At 44.5% G+C, this 10,307-nt stretch overlaps 1 pseudogene; it reads left to right on the top strand.

The window, feature by feature from the left end:
- The first annotated feature begins 282 nt into the window (after positions 1-282).
- On the top strand, positions 283-6,122 carry LOC124685392 (annotated as a pseudogene).
- Positions 6,123-10,307: the final 4,185 nt, after the last annotated feature.

Here is a 10,307-nt window from a genome sequence, read left to right as displayed (position 1 = left end):
TACCGCGACCGAGCTGTGCTGTTAATCGCGCGCCGTCCGTTGGGCATCGGACGGCAAGGATGCCCTCCCTTGTCTCGCGGAAACACCCTGTGTCCCCTTCTCCAAGCTGGCCTGGCCACCCCAGTCGGCAGTCGCCAGCGCAGCAGCAAAAACCAAATCAATCCCCCCGGGAGGCAGAGCCGCTCGCTCGCCTCGCCTCCTCCGCCGCTCTCCTCCGGTGCTCCGCCCGCCGCGCGCGACACGCTCGATCGCCCGTCGCCGGTCGGTGCCGCCCGCTCCCACAAGGCCGTGCCCGCCATGGCTCTCCGCGCGGCGTCGCCGCCCTGCGCCGCGGGCCGCTGCCTCCCCTCCTCCGCGGCGCCTCGCGTCGGCGGCAGGCGCGCCTTCCGATCCCTCGCCTCCGCCGCGCCCGCGCCGCAGCGGCAGCGGGCATCCGCAGGTAGCCTACTCTGCTGGATGCACGCGCTATAGCTTCTATATGTGCTTTCCGTTACGAGCGTATGCTACCCATACGTTTACAGGTAGTTGTTGCTGCCTGCCAATGATTGGGGTCCGTATTCAGGCGGATTTCATGCCCGTTGATGTGTAGTTCAAATGTAGGTTTAGGTCTGTCCGACACATGCTTTTTCCCCCTTGTGAAATGGACTCTCCGGACACAGACTATAATCGTGCGACTGAAGCAGTTCGGTTGGTCTCAGTGAACCTGGAGTAGGGTACTAGGCTACTAGCGTTATCGTGTCAACCGTCCGAGAGGCAAAGAGATGCACAACTGGGTATGCCTACCTAACCTGCGAGGCATGGATGGCTGAATCCTTCATTTTTGTCCTATATTTGGAAGTTGTTGTGTTGAGGAAAACAGTGTCGCTGGCATGGTCGGGAAGCATGCGCCGTGATCTCGTTAAGTTGGTTCTGTGTCAGGTGCTGTATGCATGATGGAAAATTGTTTCTGGTGAAGGAAGACTGGAAAGTAGGCTGGTTTGTTGTATGTAAATGATTTGCAGAGTCTAGATGGGATTGGCATGTATATTCTGTTAGGCAAGTCCTTCTGATGGTCCTGTAGTTTTCTCAAACTTAAAACCATGGTCTGTTGGCATGTAGTTATAATTCAGGGGGTCTTTGTGGACTGAACTGGGTTTCAAGTGCAATGATTGTGGTTGGTTGCTCAGATTAAACTTTTTCTTTATTCTGAATTGATTGGTTTCCTAGATAATGTTTTGTTTCTGATAAGCTGTGTTGTTTTTAATATATGTTGCTGTCAAGGCCATATAATTTGATATCATTCCTCTTTGATTATATTTTATACCATAGTTCGTACCAAAGCAATAAACAGTGATGGCGCCCCTGGAACGAGCGATTCTCCACAGGTGGTGTGTTTTGGAGAATTACTGATCGACTTCGTCCCAACTGTCAGTGGCGTATCATTGGCAGATGCACCTGCCTTCAAGAAGGCTCCAGGGGGTGCACCTGCCAACGTTGCAGTTGGAATAGCTCGTCTTGGTGGGTCATCAGCATTCATTGGGAAGGTAATTTATATTTTTCTTCTTCCTATTTCTGCAGGCTGTATTACAAGAGTAAAAATCAAGCGCGTGTAAATACACTTTAGCTGAAACCTGGAAAAGGAAAGTACATGCAGATCAGTCTGTGCCAATTTACCGTTTAATATACAATTTCTTAACAGAGCATATTGCATTGAGACCTCTAATATTATTGATAAATTGCACTCTTGGTCCCATTAATTTCACTTAGGCATGTCTCAAATGTTTGACCTTGTAGAAAAGTTCCTAAACTTTTAAAACTGTCAGAAATTCATCTACTAGCTCGCATGCTCATATGAAGCATTGGAATGACTAGCAACAGTTTTCCAGCACTTATGCATTGAATTAATAGAAACCTGTGCATATTCCTCCTGCTCATTATTGCAGTCGACTTGAATGCTTCTGTGGTTCTATATGCTTACACATTTTGGTAGTACACACCTTGAACCTTGCCTACGAGTACAACATCACCTCACCTCTCTACTCTACGGAGATTGAGAGATCGATGAAAGCGGCACAAGTGCCAAGAAGCCGGTTCCATGTTTGCATATTCCGATGCTTGATCCGAGATAACTGCAAGTTTGGTGATCCCCAAGGAAGATTTCCATGTTTAGGATCTTTCAGGAAGATGATTTGTATTAATTGTTTGGTAAATGAGATGATTTTTATATCTAGAGACCTAAAGTGTGGTGTGTTCAATATCATTAATTCCATATTGTATGCAGTATGCACTTCACAATGCATTCCTTTGTGTACATGGTGTTCCTCAGCTCCTGTATTTAACAGTGAACACGTGCAGGTTGGTGATGATGAATTTGGATACATGCTATCTGATATGCTGAAGGAGAATAACGTGAACAATCAAGGATTGCTGTTCGATACTCATGCTAGAACAGCTTTGGCATTTGTGACACTTCGAGTGACGGTGAACGCGAATTTATGTTTTACCGCAATCCAAGTGCAGACATGCTGCTTGAAGAAAAAGAGCTTGACCTTGACCTTATCAGGAAGGTAGGAATATTGCATGGCGTTATGGCAGCGATGCTTCTCTACTACCATGGTGTTATTTAATCATGTAATATGTTTGTGACAAAGCTGAACTTAACTTTATCATGGCAACTATGCTAGGCTAAAATCTTCCATCATGGATCAATAAGTCTGATAACCGAGCCATGTAAAACTGCACATATTGCAGCTTCGAAAGCTGCTAAAGATGCTGGGGTACTAATTTCATATGATCCGAATTTGAGGCTCCCACTGTGGTCATCAGCTGATGATGCTAGAGATGGTATCCTGAGCATATGGGACACTGCTGATCTTATCAAGGTAACAACTAACAGGCAGGAGCCTGCAAGTTATTTTTGTTCGCCAAAGGCTTGTCTTGATTATTCACCTGCTTTGAGAATAGGTCAGTGCAGAGGAGATTTCCTTTTTGACGAATGGGGAGGATCCATATGATGATTCTGTTGTTGAGAAACTTATCCATCCGAACACAAAGTTGCTTCTTGTCACTGAAGGTCCAGATGGCTGTAGATATTATTCTAAGGTAATGTTTATCTGTGACGTGCATATATATTTCTCGTTGCTATCTCTGGTCAGTGGTTGCAAGTTTGCAGTAACCTGTACTTGTGTTGGTAAGTGATTGCTGAGATGCAGACGGACTTTTTGTAGTATCTCCTCGACCATACTTGATTATTGTAGAAGTCATGCAGCATTTAAAAATATTTCTGAAGTACAGAAATACGTGGTGTAGAGCATAAGATGGATTTTGCTCTTGACTCTTGTAGCAGAAGGGAGGAGGAAAATCCGAGTTGTGTAGCCGAGTAGTGCTAGCGTGCTAGCCAATTGTCCTTTGGAGACTTTTCTTGTCCTCAAGTAGTGTAACAATTTACCTGTTGTGAGCATGTTCAGACCTGTAGGGTGGAGATGACAACGTCCTTCACTTTTTCATGCAGTCACTTACTGGTCTTGTGTAACTTTTTTTTTTCTGAAAAGGAGGATGACCTCCTGCCTCTGCATTGGTTTGATGCACACAACCATACTAGTCTTGTGTAACTAAGTCTATATAACATTATGAAATATTGTTCTATTGTGAAACAACAGGAATTTAGTGGAAAAGTTGGTGGATTAAAGGTAACTGCTGTTGACACCACTGGTGCTGGGGATGCCTTTGTTGCTGGAATATTATCTAAGCTAGCTGTGGATTTTTCAATCCTTCAGGTATGACTAGTACTGGCAGAAATGGAAGTATATTCATTTTGTTTTCTTTTTCAGCCTGTAGAGTAGTAGAGTGCGCTCAATGAAGCACACACAACTCTTCCTGAATATCATTGTAGATGGAAGTATGCAATGATTTCCAAATGAAGAAGTGATATATAGTTTTGATATCTGCACAGTATCCAAACTTGTAGCTTTGATTACCTCATTGAGAAGGGGATTCAGAATATGCTAAATGTTATGGACTCCTTTTGTGGGAAGTTATACAAGCGGTTTGGGCCCAAGTTCTAGAAGGACATTTGCATTGGCGTACTGAGGTAGAAATAAGGGTGCAGCATGAGAAGTGCGACTGGTGCTGCAGTTTGAGTCTAGGAAGGCAGACATGTTAGGAAGATCAATGTAGGGAACACTTTGAGTTAGTGACGGACAAAGAGTTGAGCTCAAAAAGAATGAGTAATCCGGAAAGAGTTCAGTTTGTGAGTTCTTTGAAGTCTGAGCCCAACTCTGTCCAGTTTGGGTCTTAGGTAATGCTAAGAAAAGAATTAGCTTTCCATTCCAAGTAACTCTGAGTTCAGAGACTCATCATGACTGAGGACAGCAAATGCATGTGGGCGAGCTCAGGTTATTTTTTATCCTCTGCATCCAAGCCCTAGAACCCACCATCTTCTTCGTTGTCCACATAAACGCTGGCACGGATAGCCTAGTCGTCCATATTAGCGAGGGCCGAGCAGCTGCAGGCAACCACAAAGCTGACATTCTTAAATGTTTTTGTTGAAGGCTTTGCAATCCTCAAACCAAGAATGTGCACTCCTACTAATTGAATGATGAATGAATATATTTCAATACCTGATGCATCCATGTACACCAAACTTTCTGGTCAATTTAGCTGTCACATTTTTCTCGAAAATTTCCTCGTTGAGGATTTTAAACAACCGGTGTGGTCTAGAGAAACTGTCCAAAACATCCGACGGACAAATTACTCATATGTGGCATAAATGAAAATTGGAATTCCTTAATGGAAATAACGTGAATATGATAAACTTTCATTATAAAAGTCATTGTCATACCCAAAATATCTGGAATAACAGTGTCAATTTGATCTTCCAATAAAATAGTTCGCTCTAAAATAGCATAAAAATCGTTAATACTGTGCTATTCATTTTCCTGGTACATTCCCTCCATTTCCAATTATAAGGCACAATCTATGTAACTTGTTTTAAAATAATAAGTGAGCACTCCACATTAAAGATGCTTTCTATTGTTTGCTCTCATTTATATCTCCAATATGTGTGGTTAAAATGCATAATAACTATCATTCCTTACTGCTGAGCCATCAAACAATATGGACAGCGTGATCATTTCTCTATACTATTCTCTTGGTTTTTTTTTTTTTGCTTGCATTAACCCCTTGCGTGGTCAACACGTTACATCTTAGACACTCTTATCTGCAAGTATTTGTAATCTTGTATCATGTGTGGACATGATAGGTTGATAAATGAAGCTACAACACACATAACCATGCCCACGAAGTCTAGGAAAGAACAGGCCCTATTCCATGCATCCCCCATAAATGTGTAAATCTGAAGTTTTGGGAACAATTCAGCGGCACCCCATATGTATCACAGTCTAAATAATACTAAAAACAAGTAAATCATGTTCTTGTGATGGCACTACTTTTCAAGCTAACCTACTACTATTACCTCTCTGCAACTCTGCAACTGCAACACCAGTCGGAAAGGTGGCTGTGGGATTGATTGCTCTGCTTACTTTGCTGTTGCTGGCCTGAACAGGATGAAGCTCGGCTGAGAGAAGCCCTGAAGTTCGCAAACATCTGCGGAGCCCTCACCGTGACAGAAAGAGGAGCGATTCCCGCGATGCCCACCCCGCAGCAAGTGGCTGACGCCCTGGCCAACGTTGCTGCTTAAGTAAGCCGGGCACAGGGCGCTCATCTTGTTTGTCGTGTAAATTGGCGTAGCTTGTGGAGCATCATGTTGCTAGAATAGGTTTAATCTCTGCCGTGCGAATTGGTTCACACTGCTTGGCGCCTTGCTGGCCTGACACAGGTTACCGGCCAACCAAATAAGATGCAAGATGCGATTTGCGGTCCGATTACGGTTGCAAACTTTGGGGTTGTTGAGCCCGAGAGCTGCTACTTGGCTACTTGCTGTGGTTGTAAAATTTTACAGCAGTTATCTGAAGGTTGGGAGTTGGGACAACGTGTAATGAAGGTGGTTGTACTCGGAAGTGGGCTCAGTTTTGCTCAAATGGGGGTTTGAGCCGGACAGCTACTACTCCTACTTGCTGTTGCTGGCTTGCTGTGGTTGTATGCTTTTACTGCATTTATCTGAAGGTTATTTTTTTTTACCTGCATTTATCTGAAGGTTGGGAGGAGGTGTACTGAAGCTGGTTCTCTTTCGAAGTGGGTTCAGTTTTCGCAACATATATCTTCTCCAAATGGGCTCGAATTTTGCAAGCGTGCTGCTCCTTTTCTCTTGAATAACAAGGGGTACCCTGAGCTCGCCTGTGGTATTTATCGTGTATCTCAAGTTGAGCTGACACATGGTTGCCGACGTGGTTCCCCGTCACATGTGCGTCTACAGCTACACAGCTCAAGTCTGCGACAAGGATAAGGTACGTACAAGATATTATTCCTCCTTGTTTACACCTTGTCTGTACGCGCGGAAGCATTTGAAGGGACTGAATCTGAACACGTCGCTCTTCCCAGCAGACGCCGTTCGTGAACTTGAGGGCTAGCTTCTTCGTAATCAAAGCTTGGATTAGACGTGAACCCACCGCACTGACGCCGAAGAATGTTGGCCGAGATCGCGCGATCTTGTCTGCCTGGCCTAGACGAGATAGGCAACAAGTACCAACGCCTAGGTCCACGTCCGCCCCGCGTCACCTATTCGATCGTCTTGTTCAGTTGATCCGCGCCGTGCGTGTCCAGCAGCGAGCAAACATGATATACCAGCATTCCCATGGCCCAAAATCGTGGTCACGAGATGAACGATCGGGTCGATAGATACACGGAATGACGGAAAGGAGGAGCAGGCAAGGGGGCAAGCCAACGCAGCCCAGTTTTCCAGGGGATCACGCGCACGCGCGCATGATTTCCGACATGATAATCGGCAATCCGCATGAACCCAAGTCCAAAGGCGTTATTTAAAAACGAGGTTTTCTTTTTTGCTCGGCCCCATTCCAAATTTCCTACAACCCAATCTCACCCCCAAATCTCGCAAATATATGCGTAGCCGGCCGACCTCCTCTGCCCCCATAATCGATCACACGCCGGTCCACAATAGCTTGACATGTACCCATTACCCAAATGGTTTTTATCGTTCATGCAACTATGACCAACGTGAATCTTAGATTTTCCATTTGACTATGGAAATCTCAATCTTGCCATTGCTCAGTTACAACACTCCTCAGTTTTGTCATCTCATCATCTTCCTTGTTAGTCTATAATCAGTTTTACCATTTGAAGAGTGGATGCATATGAAAATGCATTTAATGTGTCAAAGGGGCAAGCATTCAACATTTAGAAATACCAACAAAGAGCCGGAAGGCATGTCTCCACAAATTTTTACACTTGGTATACAAACTATTTTTATTCGTATCCACAATAACTCAACATGCACCCATTAACCAAATCATGCTAGAAGTAAGGATACGTGACAAAAAAAAGTACATATCGTTTTGTAAATGGAAGTATATCATATACCATTAGGTACATATATGGGATCATAAAGTACATACTAGCGTAACGATATACCCCTCCAAAATTTCACAAGTAGGGACTACGCAATAATATTCTTACATATATAATACTCCTTGACCATGTATCCATGTAGCTAGGTCTAGCCTCAAGTTTCACAGCCCCCGGTGGATTAGTTAGGATTAAGTCCCTGCTTAGGATAGCTTCACCTTTCTTCCATGGCTGCTACAGTCCATGTCTTATTTATGCGATCACATTTTAATGTGTTGTTGTTTATTTGCTAGTGATATTGTTTATAATATGGTGTTGTTCATAAAATATGTGTTGTTATTTCTAAATTATGGGTTTTTTTGTGTACAACTATTTTTTGCTCAACTTAATGTGTTGTAAACATATGTACCCACGGTTACCTATTCAAAGCCGGAGGTATGGGTGGCTCCACCGTACCCATATCTTCCGGATGCCATCCCTAGCTCTATGAGATCGAGCAGCCCGCCATTTGACCCTGGTCCCAAAAACTCGATTAATCTGCGTTATACTTATCATGTAGAGATACTATGTCCGCACCGCTGTTCCATGCAGTTTGTACGGTAAAATCCCCAGGTTTGCCACTGGCGGCCGAGATTTGACCGGTCAAATTAATAGATCGGCGATGGATCTGAGGTCAAACAGGTCAAAGCTATGGCGTGTGCCCGTGTTGGGGAATGAGGATTTTCCATGAGGGAGCATGCACATGCCGTTGGCCGTGGGGAATCGAGGAATGTGGTTTGATTAAGCACATCGAGCTAGGAGGATAACGATGATATACTAATAAGCAGGGGAGTTGGCCGAAGCAGGATGGAAATGGAATACTCGCCGTTATTAGCGTAACTATGCCCTCTCTCGCTTGGTGGCATCGAGTTCAAAGAAGAAGTGGACCCAGCCTCTACGCACGCACACGGACCGGCCAAAGGCCACTGTGATGGGCTTGTCGCTGCTGGCCCATGCCCTTCCCCGGGCCTCCTACTCCGCTCTTTGCTTTGGGAAGGATGTCCATGTTGCATTTTTTTTTTTGCAAAAAAGGAAAACTTTGTCCCAAACATCAAGGCAGTACGTGCAGTTGCGTTGCATTTTTCTCTCTCGAGTACGAGCATTGAGAAAGATCTCGTCAACACAGCGGATGCGTGCGAGACAAGTGTACAGCTGATGCAAGTGGCGGCCTCTTTCTTGGACACGTTTTCGCTACGCGCCTCAATGATAAACGAAATGCCAAGTGGCACCAAGTCCAAATAGGCCGCATCGTGGGATTTCATGATAGAGAGGCATTTCATTCTTGGATACAAGTAACTGAAGTACACTGGTTTCTACATCAATCGAAATGCACACAGATTTTTATTACTATCCTCCGTCCCAAATTAGTTGTCTCAAGTTTGTTAAAATATGGATGCATCAAGACACTAAAACATGTCTAGATACATCCATATTTAAAAAAAATGGGACAACTAATTTGGGACGGAGGGAGTACAAGATTTTTAAGTTTACACCTAAGGGATCACAAAGGCGAGAAAAAAAAAACTATGCACCTAGTTAAGCATCATGAAGTCGTCTAGTAGACCGCCAGACATCCTGGCTGAAAATAGCCCGTATAACCGTCCCTAGACGGTTGCATCCAAAATTCATATGTGCCCGTTGCTGCGTTGCACGTCCGGAAGAAGATAGGACCACCTATCTATCCGATGAGTAGCCATATGAATAACCTAAAGAAAAAAAAAGGATTTCTCCTCTGTTAAATGAAAGATAGACTCACCGAAAACACACTTTGTACAACCATTTCAATTACGTTTTACTACATTACCTTTGTCAAATTTACTTTTTGATGAAGGAACCAGCTTCTAAATATATTTACGTACGAAAACCGTGCATCAGTTTAACAAAACCGCATAATAAGATTTGACTGAGAAATCGAAGCACTGGACTCGTTTGAGTGATGATGTGGGAAGATACAAGTGCTATTGTCAACCAAAAACCCATGATTGAGAACCCTAGAGCAGGCAAAATAAAACGCTCCACTGGTAGACTTATTTTCCTGCCACGTGAACTGAGCTGAATCCATGGAAGCAGGCAATCCGAGGCACCGGAAGCCCATGCCCGGAGACCCCTCTCCGGTGCGCCCGGCCATAACCGGCACCGGTATGGAGCGACGACGGTGCACGAGCTAGCATGCATGGACTCATGCTCGCCCCGATCCATGCCCCCATGGCTCCCACCACGCACACTCTGTCGCATCGTCATCTGAATCTCCACCCTCGCTCACGTCCGCGTCATGCGCGCACATAGAATATCCCGTCGATCTGTATGGTGGAATGTTTGGTATATGCCTCCTAGTCTAGTCTGTCGACTATCTATCTATACTACTCCAAAGACCCCATCCAACATCCTATATGTAGCCCTCAACGAATTTTTCTTATCAACAATTTTATTCCAGGAAACATGCTTGGCTGGGCAATCAAAAAATAATTCCTAGAGTTAGGAGCCAAATCCCCCGTTTCATGGATCCGTTAATTGTCAATGCACCCGGAAGGCTACTGCAGTAGCAGCTAGGCATTGCTTTTGCACAAAGGAGGGCCAGTCTAGTTAAGGAAGGAGCATGGCTTAATGATCTAGTGTCACCATAAAGCCAGGCGTCGAGCAGGGCATTTGGAATCTTGATCGGTAGTATTTTAGTTTCCTGGTCGTCCTCCCAGGAAAGAACTAGCTAGCCAGCCAGGTAGAGCAAGGCAGCCTTTTTTCTTTTCTCAGCCTGTCATCTGCTCATCCTTTTGTTTAAAAAATATCTTTTGCAATCCCTACTTTAGTCGATA

The sequence above is a fragment of the Lolium rigidum genome, chromosome 1, assembly GCF_022539505.1.
Source record: "Lolium rigidum isolate FL_2022 chromosome 1, APGP_CSIRO_Lrig_0.1, whole genome shotgun sequence".
Classification (NCBI taxonomy): Eukaryota; Viridiplantae; Streptophyta; class Magnoliopsida; order Poales; family Poaceae; genus Lolium; species Lolium rigidum.
This window is presented reverse-complemented; position numbering and strand designations above follow the sequence as displayed.